Here is an 18,864-nt window from a genome sequence, read left to right as displayed (position 1 = left end):
GGCGGGGGCATGCCTGCCACCGACGAGGGAGGTTTTCTGTGTGTAGAAGTACGAGGACCATGCGCCATGGCCGCTGGGTGATGCGTGGGGCTGACATGGAGGGCATGGCGCCTGGGGATGGTGGCAGGATGGCCTGGGCAGGGATGGGCCCAGTTCAGTAGATGTAGGGCCTTGTCAGGAGGGTCCGTGGTCCAACCCCGAGAATAGTTGCTCTCATGTGCAGCTACGTCAGGTGGGTTAGTGGTGCCAACCCACCTTCGACAGCAAGAGAATGTTCTGGAGAAGAGCTGAGCTCTGCTCCCACCCACGAGTAGGACCTCGGAGAAGGTGACCACGTAGGTGTGTCTAGTTTCCTCGTGTGGATGGCGGGGCTGTGCTGGATGATCTCCAAAACCGAGAGGCACAGTTACCCTCCGTCCCGATGCCTCAACGACTTGACCCCTTACGATGTGCATGCTGCTGGTTGTTGAAACAGCGATTAGCTTGCCGGAGCTTTTGCTTAGAGTCTCTTTCTGTTTTTCCAAGACAAGATAGTTGAGTGGGAGAGGATGCTAGACTTCTCACTTCCTCTTGCTCAGGGCAGGGCATGGCTGACCACATGGTGCTCACGTGTCCCCTTGAGAGGCACGGAATAAACAGCATTGTCATACGTGGCCTGGAAAGCAGGGCCCGTGGAGCGATGGCCAAAGAGCGCAACCTAGGAATGTCCTGTGGTCTGAAGCTGGATTCCCCGGCCCGCCCCGTGGCCACACGCGGGTCCCTCCTCCTCGCACGGCTAGCTGTGCCACTCCCTGAAAGTCTCCATTGGGGATGCCAAGCTCTGGGGGGGAGGGCTTTGGGTCACTCCATTTATTTATCTATTTATTTATTTATCTATCTATTTATTTATTTATTATTTATTTATTTATTTAATGGCAAGACAATATGTTTTCAAAACCACCCCTCATTAGGTGGTTCCAGGCACGTTCCCTAGAGAGCTGGTCCTTTCTCTCCAGCTGCTCTGTTGTGCGAGGAGCGTGGCCCCAGGACGCACAGGTGGTTTTCCTGGGGAGCCAGACTCCTGGCCAGAGTTTCAGGGAGAGGCAGCTTTCCTGCACAGGGGAGCACAGGTGCGGTGAGGAGGGTTATGCCGGGCAGTACACAGGGGCACACGCACTCTGTGGTCCCCGCCTGGGCCGTCAGCAGGTGCATTCACTCAGCCTCCACCCAATGCCACCAAGTCCTCCTGGCTGGATTCCATTACATCACTGATCACTGAGGCTCAACTGCTGACATGGAGAAACAGCCCTGACCCTGTACGTATAGGAAGGTGGGCTTGGGAGAAGGACAGTGCGTGTGGCCCCTGCTGCACCCCTGCAGAGGGCCTCCTCTTCCTTCCTGGGGGTTGACCCCCACCCACCCTCCCCTCAAGGATGGCAAAAACCCACCCTGATTGGCTCAGGGGGCATCCCAGCACGTTCAAGGCACTCAAGTGTGAGGCGTTGGTAGCTAGGGAGGCAGACTCTTGCCCAGGTTGGAAGCTGGCAGCAGGAAGCGAAGCTGCAGGTGTGGAGGTGAGGAGGAGAAAGCCGGCCTCAGGAGAGCGCACGGGGAAGGGACAGAGGGAGACGTCTGAGTGCCTGGATCCATTATTGCCTGAAGCCTGCCCTGCGTTCAGGTCCTTGTGTTCTGCAGCTGGGAGGTTCCCACCGTGTTTTAAGCTGCAAGCAGGCCTCACTGGTCCTGACCCTGGATGTGGCTCTTTGGACTGGCGCCGCTCTGCTCTTGTGACTGTGAGGGAGTCACCACGACACCCGTGACTTGGTGTCAGGAAGGCTGAGCTGTGATCTCATGCGATTAGGGTCACTGGCTCTCTGAGCCTCCGTGGTCATGCACCAGGGCAGTCCTGCCCTGCCTCTTCCATATAGGCTGGCTGTGAGCGTGGAGAGTCCAGGGCAGGGCAGAGGAGGGGTCACTGTGTGCCTGTCGCAACTGTGGGGCACTGCCCAGGGCAACGCCTTCAGAGCCAGCCGCTGGGAGGCCCCAGGGTACAGCGCCACTAGAGGAGCCAGATACCCCCCGTCTGGGGGTATAGGGCCCTGCGCCCCTTGTCCATCCACCTTCACTGTCTGCCTTTCTGTGTCAGGTCAGAAAGCAGCCCGGGGAGTCTGGGTAGAAGCTCCTCAACCTTGCTGTCCTGAGTGTAACGGGGGGCCGTAAGCGAGGACTCCGGCGGGGGTGGGTGTTGACTCCAGAGGAGGCTCCGGATGCGGATCCTGGGGGTGACTTCCTTCACCAGGAGTGCCGCTCAAGGGTTCTCTCCTGGCCCACATACTGTCTCCAAGACAAGTTATTTCCTCTGATTAAAAAGGAGTCAAGAGACCTGAGAAAGTCATCTCCTATCGGAGCCCGCCCGTCCTCCCCACCAGCCCAGGACACGGCCCCACCAGGCAGTGTCCCTGTCCCCATCTCACTGACCCGGCAGGGGCTTCGTCAACTGTCCTCATTGGCTTCCTGGGCCTTCCTGCCACTCCCCGAGTCGGCCCGGGTGCAGGCAGTGTGGACTCTCCTGGGAGCACGCTTTTCAAATACAAACCAGCACACAGAGCCCACACGGCCACCTGCTCTGGGCCCTCACGGCCTGGGTCACTGTCCCATTGACCGTATCTCCCCAGGGCCCAAGGCCGGACATCAGGGACAGTCTCCGGGCTCATGGATGTCATTCAAACCAGCTGATCCGAAGCCTGCTTCCACAGCCCCGTCCGTTCCTTGCCACAGAAGCCACAGCAAGGTTGTGGCCCATGCACCCGCTCAGTCCTTCTGGCACCTTCCGCCCCCCCACCTCTCCCATGGTGCTTTCTCTGGAACCACTGCTCTCGTCCTCTCCCTGGTTTCCTCTTAATCCTCCACACTTCTGAGGCCAAGGCACAGTGACTGTGATCCGCATGTGGGTTCCCAGCCCAGCCAGCCTTCCCGGGAAGGGCTCAGGGTCCTGCATCTTGTGTTTTAAGCTCCAAACGGCAGGATGTCTCAACCAAATGGGAAGACATTGTTTGTTCTTGCAGCCCGGGAGATACACATCAGCCCAGATCTGGGCCTGGAGCTGTTTATTATTCTTGGCGGAAGAGGGAGAGGGGGGCAGATCTTGCATCAGCATGCTTGTCCCGGGAGAGTCGTTACTGTGATGCTAGCCCCGCGAGGAGGCCAGCTCGTGGAAGGGGACAGCTGACCCCAAGCCCCGTGGACGTGTCCACTCCAAAGGGGACGGGAGGCCGGCCACCATGCCTGGATCAGAACCCGCTGGCATGGATGCTCCTGCCCTGGGGGGCACAACCCCCGTCCCCTGCTGGACTTGCCCCACTTCTGAACGCCGGGATTTAAAACGATGAAGTTCAGACGTGAGGCAGCCGGGTCCATCCACTTCTTCCTGCCGGTAGTGCAAATCCCCAGCGTCATCACCTCATCGGCCAGCAGGCAGCAGGGCCCCCGCGAAGCTCCCCGCCCTGCGTCCAGCACCGTAGTTCTCTTTTTTAGCACAGATGTTGCATTTTGCATTTTTATTACCCAGTCTCTGAACAACACCGAAGGGCAAACACAACCAACTTCCAAAAGATGTCTGAGAGGCTGTTGAGCGGGGAGCAGCCCCAGAACATGAATCACATGGAGACCAGCTGGCCCTTGCAGCATCGCTCACGTACCGACCCCGGGGGGGACAGCGTGGATCTTATGGATCCTGATAGAGTGTCCAGCTGAAGTACCTGGGGCCCACGGGCGAGGCACACGCAGGACACGGGGGGGCTGCGGTCCTGGCTCCCCTGTGAGCCGGCTGCGCGGGAACGGTGGGTCCTCCCCGCCCGTCTACACCTCTTTTGAGGCGCCACTGAGAACCACGCTGGTTCACGCGGCGCCCCTTCCTGCCCTTCCAGCCGCAGGGTGGCACGTGTGACGCCCGCCTGCTCACAGCCCACGCGCCTCTCCCACTGCACCCCCCACCCCCGCAAAGAGCTGGCAGGGGCTCCTGCGTCCCCCCGGGCTCCCTGACCCACTCCTCCCCACCTCCCACCGTGTGCGCTGCAGTGAATGGCTGGTGGCCTGCCCGGCAGCCCCGCTCCTTCTGCCGGCGGAGTCTGACTTTACTCTGGGAGCCAGCTTCTGCCACGGGACACTTTCCGTCCTGCAGGCAGGTGGGTGGAGGCCCTGGATCCGGGCGGTGAGAGGGACGTGAACAGCAGGCAGGGCTTCCAGGAAGGTCCTCAAAAGAACTGGATGTCACGTGTCATCCCTTCCCTGTCCTCCGTTTTTCCTCCTTCATGAACCTGGAGTGTAGACACAGTGGTTGGAGGGGCAGCAGTCATTCGGAATGATGGGAAAAACTTGACGATGGAGGCCATGGCCAAGGATGGGCAGACCCTGAGGGTGGAGGCTGTGGCTGAGGACGGGGAGGCCCTGAGGATGGAGGCCGTGACCAAGGATGGGGAGGCCCTGAAGGTGGAGGCTGTGGCCAAGGATGGGGGGGCCCTGAGGTGGGGGTTCATAATATGGCAGGTGATAAAGTCAACAATAGACCAGGACACTAAAATACCATGGATCGCATGCCACACTGGGACTGCTTTCCTAAGAATGTCACACTATTTGGGTGAAATAAGCCACTTATACACAATTGCGAGCCACAGTTGGATGATAACCTGGTGCCTTGGTGACACATCCCCATTGCCCCCAGACACACTGAGACCTTGGATTTCTGCTTCCGAGTGGAGCCAGAGCTTCAGACCTTTGTTCCCTCCATTTCCTCTTTCCTCTGTCGGGAAAAGTGACCCCTTCCCCAGGTGGCGACCTCTCCTAAAGAATGTGTTTTAGATAGAAAAGTCTTAGGTGGCTGGTAAACAAGACGAGCTCTGCACCCAGCCCACATTCCCCTTTGTCCCATGTCCCCATACCTGTTCCTCCCTACGCGTCCTCAAGACTCAGTGCGGTCATACTGTCTGGTGAAAAGTTCCCTGACCTGCCCATGTGGCATCAGGGGCCCCTCTTCTGTGCTTTCCAGGTGTGTCCAGGATACTGGGGTAACTGTCTGCTCTATGTTTCCCTCTTGGGAGCTGGGAATGATCTGGAACACGTCCTTCCCACCAGCCTCTGCTCAATTCCTGGTGCTCTGATACATGTTTGTTGAATGAACAAATGAGTAGTTGTAGGATTCACTTTAAATGAAGAGGGTTGGATCTGTTCTGACATTATTGGCCGTTTGATTAGATCCCCCAAGGAAGCCCGAAACCCACCCTGGCCCAATGCCCCTCCTCCTTGGGGAGGATCGTGGAATTGGCACTGTCGCCTGCAGCTGAATGCATGAGTCACCCAGCATGAGACCAGCAGAAAATCTGTGGTCAGCCCACAGAGTTGTGAGAAATAACACTCCATCCTGGAATGGCTTATGACCCCGAGCAGATATGTGATGCAAGATTCTTTCTCCCTAATTCCCTTTCCCGCCAGTTGAGAGGTGAGCTGAGCCTTCGCTGCCCCCCATGGGAGGACGTAGAGGCAGAGAGCGGGTGGGAGGTTAGTGCTGGCGTGGGAACGGTATCTGCAGAGTGACACCAGGTGCGGCTCCATCCCTCCTCTGGAGGCGTGTGGGGACCAGCTTCTCTGGACCCCATGTCCTCTGTCCACGGGCAGCCTGAGTTGGCACAGTGAGTTTTCAAAGGTTAAGTGGGGTCTGCAACCAGGCGCTGGAGGGGCCAGGCCAAGAATATCCTTGGAACTGGGGGTGTGAGACTCTCTCCACCTGTTAGAGAAGCTACTCTTGCATGGGTTTCATATATCAAGCTTCTGTCTAAAATTTTGAGAGAAGCATTGAGTTCCTTTGAACATGTGAAAATCACTGGACTAGATTATTTTTCAGGGCCTTTGGGGACCTAATCTTGAGTAAGCCGGAAGCCCATGGCTCCAGTAGGAGCCTGCGCTCATTTGGTGTCTTGCCGCAAACATCCAGAAAAACCTAGTGTCCAAACACCCTGTGGTTTCACATGTAGCTGGAGGATGTGGAAGTGTGTGGTGGGACACAACACGGAGACATAGCTGGCCTGCAGGGCTGTATGCGGCCCCACCAGTCAGAACGAGTCCCTCTGACATTGCCAGTGAAGCACTCCTCGGTGCCAGACGAGCTGGCCCTGGCTCTCCCCTGTGTGTAGTTGGGGTCCATCCCTGCTCAGTCTTCCCGAAGGTTTGCCCAGCCCCCAGTATGGTAGACACATCTGTCGGCCATCTGCACACCCAGGCCTTGGCAGGACAGAGACCAAAGATCTGTACACCGAAATCACTAAGACATTAATACAAGAAATTAAGGAAAACACAAATAAATGGAAAGATATCCCATGATCATGAGTTAGAAGGATCAATATTGTTAAATGTTCAAATTGCCCCAAGTGATGCAATCCATATGAAAATCCCAGTGGCATCTTTCACAGACATAGAACAAACAGTCCTAAAATTTTTATGGGATCATAAAAAAAACCCAAATAGCCAAAGCAATCTTGGGAAAGACTAATGAGGCTGGAGGCATTGTATTTCTTGATTTGCTGGGTGGCTCAGTCGGGTAAGTGTCTGCCTTCAGCTCGGGTCATGATCTCAGGGTCCTGGGATTGAACCTCATGTGCGGCTCACTCCCTGCTCAGTGGAGAACCCGCTTCTCCCTCTTCCTCTGCCCCTCCCTCTGCTTGTGCCCTCTCTCATTCTCTTTCTCTAAATAAATACATAAAAACTTGCTTTCCAACTATAGTATAAAGTTACGTAATCAAAACAGTGTTAGCATAAAAACCGACACATAGATCAATAAAATAGAACAGAAATCCCAGAAACAAACTCACATGTCAACTAGTCTAGGGTAAGAGTGCAGGAAAATGCCCAAGGTGAAGGACAGTCTCTTCGATTAGTGGTGTGGGAAAACCAGACAGCCACATGTAAAAGAATAAAGTTGGACCCTTACCTTACATCATACACAAAAATCAACTCAAAATGGACTAAAGATTTAAATGTAAGACCTGAAACCAAAAATCTCCTGGAAGAAAACATGGAAAAATCCCCTTGATGTTGGTCTCGGCAATGGTTTTTTTAGATCTGACACCATAAGCACAGGTGACACAGAGAGAAGCCAAGTGAGACTGTAATCAAAGCAAATGCTTCTGCAAGCAGAGGACACCATCAAAAAATGAAAAAGCAACCTCTGGAATGAGAGAATATCTTGCTAAGGGTTTCATATTAAAAATATATAGGGATTTCTACAACGCGATGGCACCCGCCCACATAATCCTATTAAAAATGGGCAAAAAATCTGAATAGACATTTCTGCAAAGACATACAGATGGGCGATGAGTAGATTAAAGGTGCTCAACAACACTCATCGTCAGGGACATGCGAATCACAATCACTGTGAGGTGCTATGTCACACCTGTAAGGATGGCTATGGCAGGGACACGGAGAAGAGGGAGCCCTCGTGCACTGTTGGCAGGAATGAAAACTGGTGCAGCTGCTGTGGAAACCAGTATGGAGGCTCCCCAAAAAGTGGTAAATAGAATTACCCCATGATCCAGCAACCCCATGTCTGAGTATTCATCCAAAGGAATTTAAATTAGGATCTTGAAGAGATATCTGAACTCCCATGTTCATTGCAGCATTACTCACAATGCCAAGATATGAAAACAACCGGAATGTCTATCCATGGATGAATAAGTACAGAAAATATCACACACACACACACACACACACACACACACAAAGTGTGCACGTTGAGATATTATTTGGCCATAAAATGAAGGCAATTCTTTCAATTGGGACAAATGGATGGACCTGGAGTTCATTATACGTAGTGAAATAAGGCAGACATGTAGACAAATGCTGTGTAATCTCACTATATGTGGAATTTAGTCAAACTCACAGAAGGAGAGATGGAAGGGTGGTCACCAAGGTCTGGAGTGAGTGGAAATGCAGGGTGATGGTCCCACGGGACGGAGTTTCAGTTATGTGACACAAATACAGCCTGGAGACCTGCCCCAGTGCTGTGGCTAGCAGTGCTGCACTATATTCCCAACATTTCCTAAGAGGGTAGATCTTATGTTGGACGTTACACATGCATCATAGTCACAAAGGGGCAGGAGGAGCATGGGGAGGTGGTGGATTTGTTATGGCCCCAAGGACCATCTGGGTTCACAGGTATGAACTTAGCACCTAACTCACGGAGTTGTGTCCATTACCTACTACGACTTTTAACATGTTGGTCACACCTCAATAAAGTGGTTTTAAAGGACAAAGAAATCAGCCCTGCATGTGCCTTTATTTCTGGACTATAGCTCCTTCTAATCCCTGTCACAGTCCTTTTCCTCTCTCCATGTCCCGAGAGGCATGTTTCCATTGAAAGCACTAGACAGATGACACGATAAGATTTATAATTTTCTTCACCAAGCAAAACAGTGGGAGTTTGTGAACCTCTTGAAACATGACCCATTCAAGCCCCACACTGAGCCAAGTGCATCTTCAGGACACTGATCATGGTCAGAGCTCCCATGTTTCTTGGGTGCTTTAACTGTTCTTCTATCTACTTATCTATCCATCCATCCATCCATCCATCCATCCATCCATCCATCCATCCAACTAGCCATCCATCTGCATCCATCCATCCATCCATTTATCTATCTATCCATCCATCCACTCATCCATCTATCTTTATATATTTTTAATTTAATTGTAGTTGACACATAACACCAGTGTCAGGTGTACAACAGCTCCCCACAGGTGTAGCTATGTGCCGTCTTTTGAGGTTCCTCAAAAAATTGAAAATAGAAATGCCATGTGATTCAATAATTCTACTACTGGGTATTTACCTAAAGAAAACGAAACCATGCATTCGGAAAGACACACGCGCCCCTGTACTCACTGCAACTTTATCTACGGTTGCCGAGGAATGGAAGCGACCCCAGTGTCCACCCACAGACGAATGCAAAAGGAAGTTGTTCTAATAGACAGTCTCTGCTGTGGGGCATTTTCTGGTGACCTAGTGACCATATTCTTATAAAGGAGGGGCAGCTTTTGGATTTAGATGAAAAATCGAGAAAACTGAGGATGTTATGAAAGAATTTGTAAATGGCGGCCCAGAGCCCTCTTCCTGCCAGCCCCAAGGAGGCCTGAATGTACGCTTTTCCCCCCCACCCCACCCCCGTTGATACTTCCTGCAAATGTGGTTTTAATCCAGAGCAACGAGTTCTGCAAACTTAGGTCTTGGGCCACTCCTAATAATAGACTGCCCCCTGCCCCCAGGCTGGCGGAGAATGTGGGGTCCCGGGAAGGCTGCATCCTGATGCCATTTGCCTGCCAGGCCCAGGCCGGCGGCAGCTGCAGCTGATTACAGCTCAGCAGAGGGCTGTGTGTGATCGATGACCCGCCTCCTCCCTTTCAGAACCCATCAGCACACACTTGTGGAAGTAAAATTAGAGGCTTCGGCCAAGGTTTGGCCTTGGGAAATGCACTTTCCCCTCCTTCTGTTCAGGACAGCCAGCTGTGTCCAAGGAGGCCAAATGGAGGGACTGGGCAAAGCCCTGCTGAGCACCGCCAGCCCCCTGCTTGCTGCCGTCCATGTGTCCAGGCTCTGGAACAACAGTTTCTTCGACTTGCATGGCTTTTTGGGTTCAATTTGCCTGCTTCCTGCGGCTCGTCATCATGCTCCTTCCCTGGCGCCCAGGAGGAATTCCAAGGCAGGCACTTATCTTCCAACCGTTCCTAGTTGGGCCCTTGGAAATCTCAGACTGTTGCCACCTACTTCCTGCTACCCTTACCCCCTTCTACCTGTCACCACAGCCCATCTTTCTCACTAAAGAGCCCCCCTCAGATTCCTGCTGGCCCCTCCCTGCTTATTCCCAGGGCCCATTGTCCCTCGAGTGAGTGAACCAGAGCTGGCCCAGGGTCCCCCTGCACCAGCCATCACCTGGGCTTCTCCGCGTGACATTTCCACATTAAGATAACACTCTGTCTCCTTGAAATCCATATTTACCTCCAAAGCCTCAGCCCTCAGTTAAAACAAAGAGACTACTTGGTGAAGGGCTTCCTGGAAAGATCTTGTCAACTGAGGTGCTCTTCCTCCTTGCCCTATGACAGCTGAGAAAGCCCCTCTCAGGTGAGGCTGTGTCTGGAACACTTAGGGTCAAGAGCTGTGCGCAGGGCCCTCACCCCAGGTTAGAAGGGGAGCCAGGCAGGTCAAGAATGAATTAGAGAACATTAAGAAGTAAGAGCATTCAGGGGCACCTAGGGGGCTCCGTTGGTGAAGCATCTACCTTCGGCTCAGGTCATGACCTCAGGGTCCTGGGATCGAGTCCTGCTTGGGCTCCCTGCTCGGTGGGGAGTCTGCTTCTCCCTCTCCCTCTGCCCCTTCCGCTGCTGGTGCTCTCTCTCTTTCTGTCTCTCTTTCAAATAAATAAATAAAATCTTAAAAAAAAAACAAGTGGGAGCATCCAGATGCAGAGAGAAAAGGCGCGGCCAGAGATGCTCTGCCGCACCCGTGGGCCCGGGCTGGAGAGAGCTCCCCGTCAGCCGGCTGAATCTAAGACACACTTTCCCTGCAGCGCTCAGTAGGACCCGACATACTCTGAGGGACTGGGCTCTGTGTTCCAGATTAATAAGAGTTTGGGGATGGCGGCAGCAGAGCATTGAGGTGGGCGTGGCGCCCCCAAGGATGCGACCCCAAGCTCTGGCTGCGCATCTCTGCTCTTTGTGTTCATTTTTCTCCTAAGAGAACCTCACTCCTGCTTCAGCCCCCAGGAGATGCCAACACCACGCTGCCTGCCAGGGAGGCACTCGCCTGCCCCCTGAGGGCCTGAGGCCATGGTGGGGGAGAGGGAGGCTGGGGGTTGGGAGGACAGGGCCCCACCCCCACCCCCACCTTGCCTGCCTTGCGCTTCACCTTGAGTCCGTCTCAGGTAACTTGGCTCCTGGCCCCACGAGCTCGACTTCCCACCCCGGGACCCGGAAGGAGTCCTGAGCATCCGCGGAGGGTCCCCGTGGCGGGCCCTGGACGGCCGTCCCCGCGATGGGGTCCTGCGCTGTGTGCACACGGGGACTCCGCAGCTGCCTCTGCCAGGCGGCCCCCCAGGCTCTCAGCAGGCTCGCAGCCCCGGGCGCAATGGGCAACCCCAGGCGCCGGCCACCCTGCCTTTCCTCCTCCTGAGTGTGGAGATGGCGGGGTGGCCTCCAGGGGCAGCAAGGGCACGGCGGGCGGGGGGCAAACCCACAGGTCCAAGCAGGTGCAGGGGAGTGTGAGGGCTGAGAGGCCAGTCCCAGGGAATGGGGCCCCCGCAGCTTTCTAGAGGCCAGGAGTGGGGATCAGAGCAGTGCAGTGCGTGGGGGGGCTCAGCACGGCAGCCCCGGGGGTGAGGACCAGCTCTCAGAGGCTCTTCCTTGCTGTGCTCTTTGGAAATAGGGATTTGGGGAGGAAAACCTTGCACCGTGTATATAAGTAGAATTATGTGATGACAGAAGGACCAGCTGTCAGGAGCGAGGGGAAGGCAGGTGGGCAGGGGCTGTGAGCTGAATCAGGCCCCCCCAGCTCATGCTGCTGGCCTCCTAAGGAGCAAGTTCAATGCCAGCCCGGAGCTCCGACCCTGACCCCACTGAGCCCCCATTCTGTCTCCACATCCCGCTAGGTGATCCGCACAAGGAGCACTGGCGTGTCCCCGGCAGGCTCTGCCGTTGGCTTTCTAGGAACATATATGTCTGCACGAGAGGGATGGGGAGCTGCACCCGAAGAAGGAAAGACCTGGCCTCCCCCACTGCGAAGTTGGCCGGGGCACGGCCCCTGTGTGTGGGAGAAGGCGCCTGGAGGTCCTGGGGACCCCGCCTTGGAACCTGCCTGTAGGGAGGAGCCCCCGGAGCTGAAACCTCTCCTTTCTCTGTGCGTGGGGCTTCTGCAGGGAGCACCCTACCCCGGGGCTGGAGAGGAAAACAAGTCTGGGGTGTAACTGTGAAGTCACACGGCTGCGTTCACTTGTCGCACAGATGCCAAGCCCCTCATGGTTGCAGGCTCCATGGGCCCTGGGGACAGGGGACAAGGCCAGCCTTAGCTGTGATTAGAGTGCAGAGACGGCACGCTGGGGCAGAGCGGCTCTGGGGCCAAGACCCTGAGGCCCAGCAGCTCTCCGTCACAACAGATGAATGGATAAAGAAGCTGTGGTCTATATATACCATGGAATATTCCTCAGCCATTAGAAATGACGAATACCCACAATTTGCTTCAACGTGGATGGAACTGGAGGGTATTATGCTGAGTGAAGTAAGTCAACGGAGAAAGACAAACATTATATAGTCTCATTCATTTGGGGAATATAAAAAATAGTGAAAGGGAATAAAGGGGAAAGGAGAAAAAATGAGTGGGAAATATCAGAAAGGGAGACAGAACATGAGAGACTCCTAACTCTGGGAAACGAACAAGGGGTGGTAGAAAGGGAGGTGGGTGGGGGGTGGGGGTAACTGGGTGATGGGCACTGAGGGGGGAACTTGATGGGATGAGCACTGGGTTTTATGCTATATGTTGGCAAATTGAACACCAATAAAAAATAAATTAAAAAGAAAGAAAGAAAGAAAGAAAGAAAGAAAGAAAGAAAGAAAAAAGAAAGAAAGAAAGAAAGAAAGAAAGAAAGAAAGAAAGAAAGAAAGAAAGAAAGAAAGAAAGAAAGAAAGAAAGAGGACCTGAGGTGCTCAGAGCGAGGAGAAGGAGGAGGGAGCCTGGGGGCCCCCAGGAGACAGCCTCTGTGGAGGATGATGGACTGGGGCACCACAGGTGTGTGGTCACCAGGCAGGCCTGGACGCTCCCCAATTCCCCATTTCAGCACGCAGGTGCCTTACATTTCCTTCCCAGGCAGGAAATTATCTGAGGACCTGAAGGGGTCGGTGCAGGGGCCCCATGTCATGGGTTGGTGATCCTGGACCAGAGTGAGGAGTCTGCGTGGTCCTGACTCAGGCTCTGGTGGACAGCAGCGCTGGCCTTGGGGGCTGTGAGGATGTGTGCCCTCCCCGGAAGTGTCCCCTGGGTGCACCCCAAGTAACTGGAACCCCAGAGCAGCGATGCTCAGTGGGGTGGGGGTAGGGTGAAGGACGAAGAGCAGGGAGGCAAGGTGGGAGCAGGGCTTGGGAGCCTGTCCTGATGAGATGCAGGGGGAGCGGAGGGGTGTTGAGGGGGGGATGAGTACGGCTTCCAGGGTGTGTGTGGTAGCAGGGAGGAGACAGGGGCCATCGTTACTGTGGGTAGGGGGGCCAAGGGAGGCAACAATGTGGATGGTTTTAGAGGAGCAGGAAGGGAGGCAGGAGAGGAGGGGAGATGCAGTGCATGAGGAGTCAGGGCGCCTTCTCCAGAGCCAGGCCAGACTTGACCAGCGTCACCCTGATGTTCTGGCTGAGACGGAGGCAAGCTGGGCGGTCATGTCCAATTGTACAGGTTGTGAAGTGCACAAAGCTGCCTTGCATGGTAGGAAGCATCATTCTTGCTTTACATCATTTTATGATGAGGCGCCCCCCACCCCGCCTCCCCTGCCTGTGGGCCCTGAATAGGGCAGGGACCTAGGGCATCTGCTGAGCAGGAAGGGAAGGGCCAGGTGGGGGTTCCTGGGGAAAATCAGGAAAGGGATGGAGGAAAGAAAGGCTTGCAGCAAGCCCTGAACATTTCTCCCCCTTCTTCTTGCCCAGATGACCTCAGGCTCTGCCCATGGCTTAGGACCCTGGACTATGACCCAACACCTTCCCCCAAGGACAGAGTCACAGGAAACCTGGCGAATGGACCTCTGCCGTCAGAAAACCTGATGTACCTGCTTAATTTTTTCAAAATCAAAATGAAGTATTTGATTCCCTGGGTATTTCAAAATACTCAGCAAAACCGTTTCCTCCCAGACCTCATGTCTGAGTTTTTTTTTTTTTAAGTACTGATGAAATGCAGCTCCTGGCATCTTCTATCTATCTAAGCCCAGAAGTGCTCATCGCCTGCCCTCGGCCACCCTGGCATGCAGGACCCACGGGGCCATCAGGACAAGTCTACCCCAGCCGCGTCCCCCTCCTAAAAAGGACCCTGTGTGGCCTGCATCCTCTGCTCAGGAGCTCACAGCACCCATTTCTGTGAATTCTGGGCTCCTTCAGAGGAAGGACACCCCTTCGGGCATTGCTGGTTTCACTGAAACCCACGGCCCAAAATTAAGGCATCGTGGACTCACGGGCATCGGCTCAAATCAAGGCTTCCTCGGACAGTGTGTGGCCTCCAGCAATCGGTGCAACTTCTCTTTGTCGCAAGTAGAGGGGCAGAGAGAGTCCCTCCAGGAGCTGACGCTTGTTTAAATGAGATTGTGCTTTCCCAGCGCAGAGCACACCCTGGCCCAAAAGTCAGTAACTACTAGGGGTCATCGTTACTTATTCTTTAGAATTTTTCTAAATGTGTTAACTCATGTGTTATATCGTTATTATTGAAAAGAAAAAAAAACCTGTTTACAACCCAAGAGTTGCTGAGTCACAGCTGGGGGGCTGGGGCATGCTGCTGGGGTTCCAGGTGGACCCCGAAGCTCTGCACCAATAAGAGGGCCCAAGAGCACCTGGTCCCCACCCCTTGGGAGGCAGCGCGGAGGATGCACGAGACCGTGAGGACAGAGCCCACATCCTGCATCAGGACACACGCGTCTGCATGATGGGCGCGCTCGAGCCACCAGGACCCAGGATTGTCAGCTTCCGTGCCTCTGGTTCTGCTAGAAGGGCCAGGTAATGAGGTGGCAGGACATGGAGTCATCCTGTGATGATGAGAACCCCACACACTGTGCAGCGCTGGACAGGCCAGAGCCGCAGGGACGCCGACGGTCCCCTCAGAGCAGAAGTGCTTCCTCCGCGCCTGCACTGGTCTCTGTGAACCCAGAACATTCTGATGAGCTCACTGTGGGAGCTGCTGCCAGCAGCCTAGATCACTCTCCCCTCCTGCACATGACCACAGGGAGAGGCTCCGGGGTCCCCGGCCATCTGTCTGCTCAGTACCCCAATCCCCCAGTCAGCAGACGGTTGGCTCCTCTCACACGGCCTGGCTGCTCCCCGTCTGCACTCCCGCCTCCAGGCCTTGGCCAAACTTCATCTGCATCCCCGTTCCCTCCAACCTACTGGGCCTGGCCTCTGACCCATCAGGCCGTGCAGACGCCCCTGCTGCTGGCTGGCTGACTGTCACCGTGCCTGCAGGGACTACCCTGTTGCTGCCTGTGGGTCAGGAGGTCCGGCGTCATCTCTCCCTCTGCTCCTTCATTCCTTCTTCCCACCCTGGGGGCTGTGGGGCGGGTGCCAGGGTCCCGGGATGGGGAGTCAGACCTAGACTGAAACCACTCCCACCACTTGCCATGATGTGACCTGAAAATGGTCTAAACTCTCATTTTAGAGCTCGTGGCACACTGAGCTCCTCCTCGCAAAGTCCAGGAGAGCTTTTGTCAGTGTGACTGTGGCTCACGGAGAGTCCTCACAGGCTTGCAGACCCTGTGATGAGCACGGCGGAGCTCCCACCCAGCCTCGGGGCTGGAGCCAGTGCCCTGACTCCTCTGGACGCCAAGGGTGCCGTCTGTCCGGGCCTCCATATATGAAGTGAGGTGGCTGCCCTGCCGCTCGACCTTGTCCTGGGGAGCAAGTGTGTGTCCCTGCTGGATCGTGGGGTGGATGCAGGTGCCTGTGTGGCCGCTGCAGGGGGCCATGCACCCAGAACCAGACCTGATGCCCGAACAGGTGTGATAAGCATGTATTTGAGGGATACTGTATGCAGGCCCCTCGCACACGACCTGGCAAAGCATGGACACTCGGCAGCCGGAGGAGGAGGGATTTGTCCACACACAAAATCCCGTCACTCACCCTCCACCTTCGCTGCCCTCGGTCAACGACCCCAGAGCCCAGGACGGATCCTGGCTCACACTCGTCACCTGATAAGGCATCTGTGCCCCCGGGGAAGGTGGTGGCTGCAGAGAGGACAGCAGCACCAGCCCTGCCAGCACAGCGATACCCAGCTAACGTCCACGTGGGGAAGTCGGAAGGTCCATCTGGTGCCTGCAGTGTGGTCGGCAATGGAAGCTCACTTTCCTGTGATTCATTTTCTCCCCAAAACCAAAGTGCCTGGTTCTCTTGCTCTTTCCGTCATACAGATGAAACTGGGGCTTCAGTGTCCAAGCTGCCCACCGGCGTGACAGTGCATCACAAAAAAAAAAGAAGTTTCTGTTGGTTTCTGCACAGCAAGCACTGAATAAACATTTGGGTCTTGTTTACTTGGAAGGGTTGTGGCCTCACCCCCTGTCCCTGCTGAGGGGGCAAGATTACAGGGCACCTCCAGCCCCACTGTAGACCCAAGGTTGTGTCCCCTTGCAGGCCCACTGGGGGGGTCTCTCTCCCCAACACCGAGCAGTGCCCCAGGACAGCCTGAAGGGGATCGTGCTTGCTGCATCGAAACAGAGAACAAGGAACATCTGGGGGTCCTTTCTCCTTTCCAAGAACAACATAGGCTGCAATTTATTTTTCTTTTAAAAAAAATTAATAAGGGAAAAAAATGCCCCCTAAACTCCTAGGGGAAATCCAAAGACAGCTATTCCCACCACATTTTGAGGAAGTCTTGAACCTTTCATTGGCAGACATCAGATTCTCAGAAGGCGACTGACCTTCTGCAGAAGCCATTAGAATGCATCCTCTGGGCAGGGGTTCCAGAATCAAAGACTGTAGTCCCACCAGGCTGCACACAAGCCCTGCCGTTGGAACCTGTGCACGCGGCCTGTGGGGAGACACCTGCAAGTGTGCCACGCTCGTGGGCTCAGAGGCTGCCCTGTGCTGTCCAGAAAGGTCCCAAGTGGGGGGCGCTGCACGCTTCTACCCCAGCTCACCACAGTGAAGCTCAAGGGGTCGTCTCCCTTCCTGAATGGGCTGCTCCTTCCAGCAGAGGGGAGGAGGCCCCCACTGGGGCGTGTGCCCAAGGCTGCTTCTGGGATTTCCACAACATGTTCCTTACTAAAGGCACCTGGGTGCCTCAGTCAGTTGAGTGTCTGACCGTTGATCTTGGCTCAAGTCATGAGGGTCGTGAGATCCAGCCTGGTGTTGGGCTGTATGCTCAGTGGGGAATCTGCTTGAGATTTTTCCCTCTCTCTCCCTCTGTCCTTCCCCGCTGCTCACTCTCTCTCTATCTCAACTAAATAAATACATCCTTAAAATAAATAAATAATGGCACAGGGATGAGCTCACATTTGCAGATGATTGTGAGTGACTGTTCTGGGAAATGACAGTCCAAGCCCACATAACTAATGGGTGGGCCAGAACAATAGTCCAGGTTCTGCTCAGAGCATATCCTGTCTGTGGCTGCGCAGGGTCCCTCTAACACGGCTCCCTGCCCCGTGCCTGCAGGCCATCACCCACCTAATAACATCTCAGGGCTGGGACACGCACCTACGCTCTCACTGCTCACCCAGACTCCAGGTGCTCACTGGTTTAGATAACATCTGCGCATTCTTGTGTGGCTCATGACTGCAGAGACCATGGCAGGGGGGAAGAATGGTCCATGCATCACATGTCCAGATATGTTACAGCTCTGGTCCCAACCCCAAGGAGACCATGACCCAGGTGCTCATGCACAAACATGTGGGCAGGTACACTGGTGCCTCTAATCTCTGGGCTGCCCCTCAGGGCCAGAAGGGCTCATTGTAGGCATGGTCAGCTCTTGGGAAGAGGCCAAGTGGAGGTGGGCTTGGGATGTTTTCACAGGGATTTCTGTGATTTAGGGTACCCCAAGCATGATCTAGAATGAGGAGTGCAGGCCCGAGGTGGGTGCGTCCTCTTACCCTATGAGTGCCTCTGCTGAAAGGGCCCCACAGGACAGGTCCAGCGTGGGCATTCCGACAGCCAGGCCTGACCACAGGCTCCTCGTGCTGGGCTGAGGGCCATGCCAATGTCTCCTGCTCAGCTATATCTTCTGCTGTGTGATGCCAGCCTTTTAAGCCACATGCCCTCCCAGGGAGTAACATCTGCTTCATGTCCCCATGAACATGTTTGACATGGCCCACTTGTCATGGCCTAGGATCCCCTCACTGTAGTCACCTGCTGAACCCCCAACCTCCTCAGCTCCAGTGTGACTCTTATCACACTGTCTCATAGTCATTTTATGGTCTGCCTTCTGGCCAGAGGGGGATTCTATCTACATAGGACACCCAACACAGAGTTGGTGTTTAATCAATATATTGCCTTGTTTCATCCCCAACCTTGAGAAATGAGAAATGAGAGAGATCGGCTTCTGCCCGGGGTCGCAGATGCCCATGGAAGGAGGTTAGAGCAATGTGTGCTTGGATTGTCTTCTTCCCAGCAGACCTCAGGCCAGGAGCCCAGCTAAATACCATGCTCCTGGGAGAATCCGGGAGAGATTTAGCATCAGGGTCATCTAGCATCACCCAACAAACAGATGTCAGGTGCTTCCTATGTGTCAGACCCTGGATGGACAGTGACATACAAAGGAGCAGCCAACTGGCACAACTGGCACAACCATTGGCCAGAGAGGATCTCTCCATACTGCCTTCCAGTGACTGTGTCAAATTACATTCTCACTAATAGTGTGCAAAAACTCCCTCTTTGTTCTACATTCTCACCAACACTTGTTATTTTTCATCTTTCTAATAATAACATTTCTGCCAGGTGTGAGGTGACATCTCACTGTGGTTTTGATTTGCATTTCCTTGAGTGTTAGTGATTTTGAAAGTCATTTTATATACTTGTCAGCCATTTGTATGTCGCCTTGAAGCAACTAATAGTCTATTGCTCTTTCTAAAATTAGGTTATTTGGCTTTTTTGTTCTTCGGTTGAAGGAGTTCCTTAAATAGCATGAAATAGCAT

General features: G+C 54.5%; 1 long non-coding RNA gene across 1 annotated transcript in view; it reads left to right on the top strand.

Annotated features, from left to right (window-relative positions):
* The window catches only part of LOC144290593 (uncharacterized), a 67,836-nt gene extending 50,629 nt beyond the window's left edge, over positions 1-17,207 (top strand). The window contains exon 3 of the long non-coding RNA XR_013358183.1: positions 13,693-17,207. This is a non-coding gene — a long non-coding RNA (uncharacterized LOC144290593). The remainder of the gene's footprint in view (positions 1-13,692) is intronic.
* The last annotated feature ends 1,657 nt before the right edge of the window (positions 17,208-18,864 follow it).

Source organism: Canis aureus, chromosome 1 (assembly GCF_053574225.1).
Source record: "Canis aureus isolate CA01 chromosome 1, VMU_Caureus_v.1.0, whole genome shotgun sequence".
Taxonomy (NCBI): domain Eukaryota; kingdom Metazoa; phylum Chordata; class Mammalia; order Carnivora; family Canidae; genus Canis; species Canis aureus.
The sequence above is the reverse complement of the archived record's forward strand: the minus strand, read 5'-3'. Positions and strand labels throughout refer to the sequence as shown.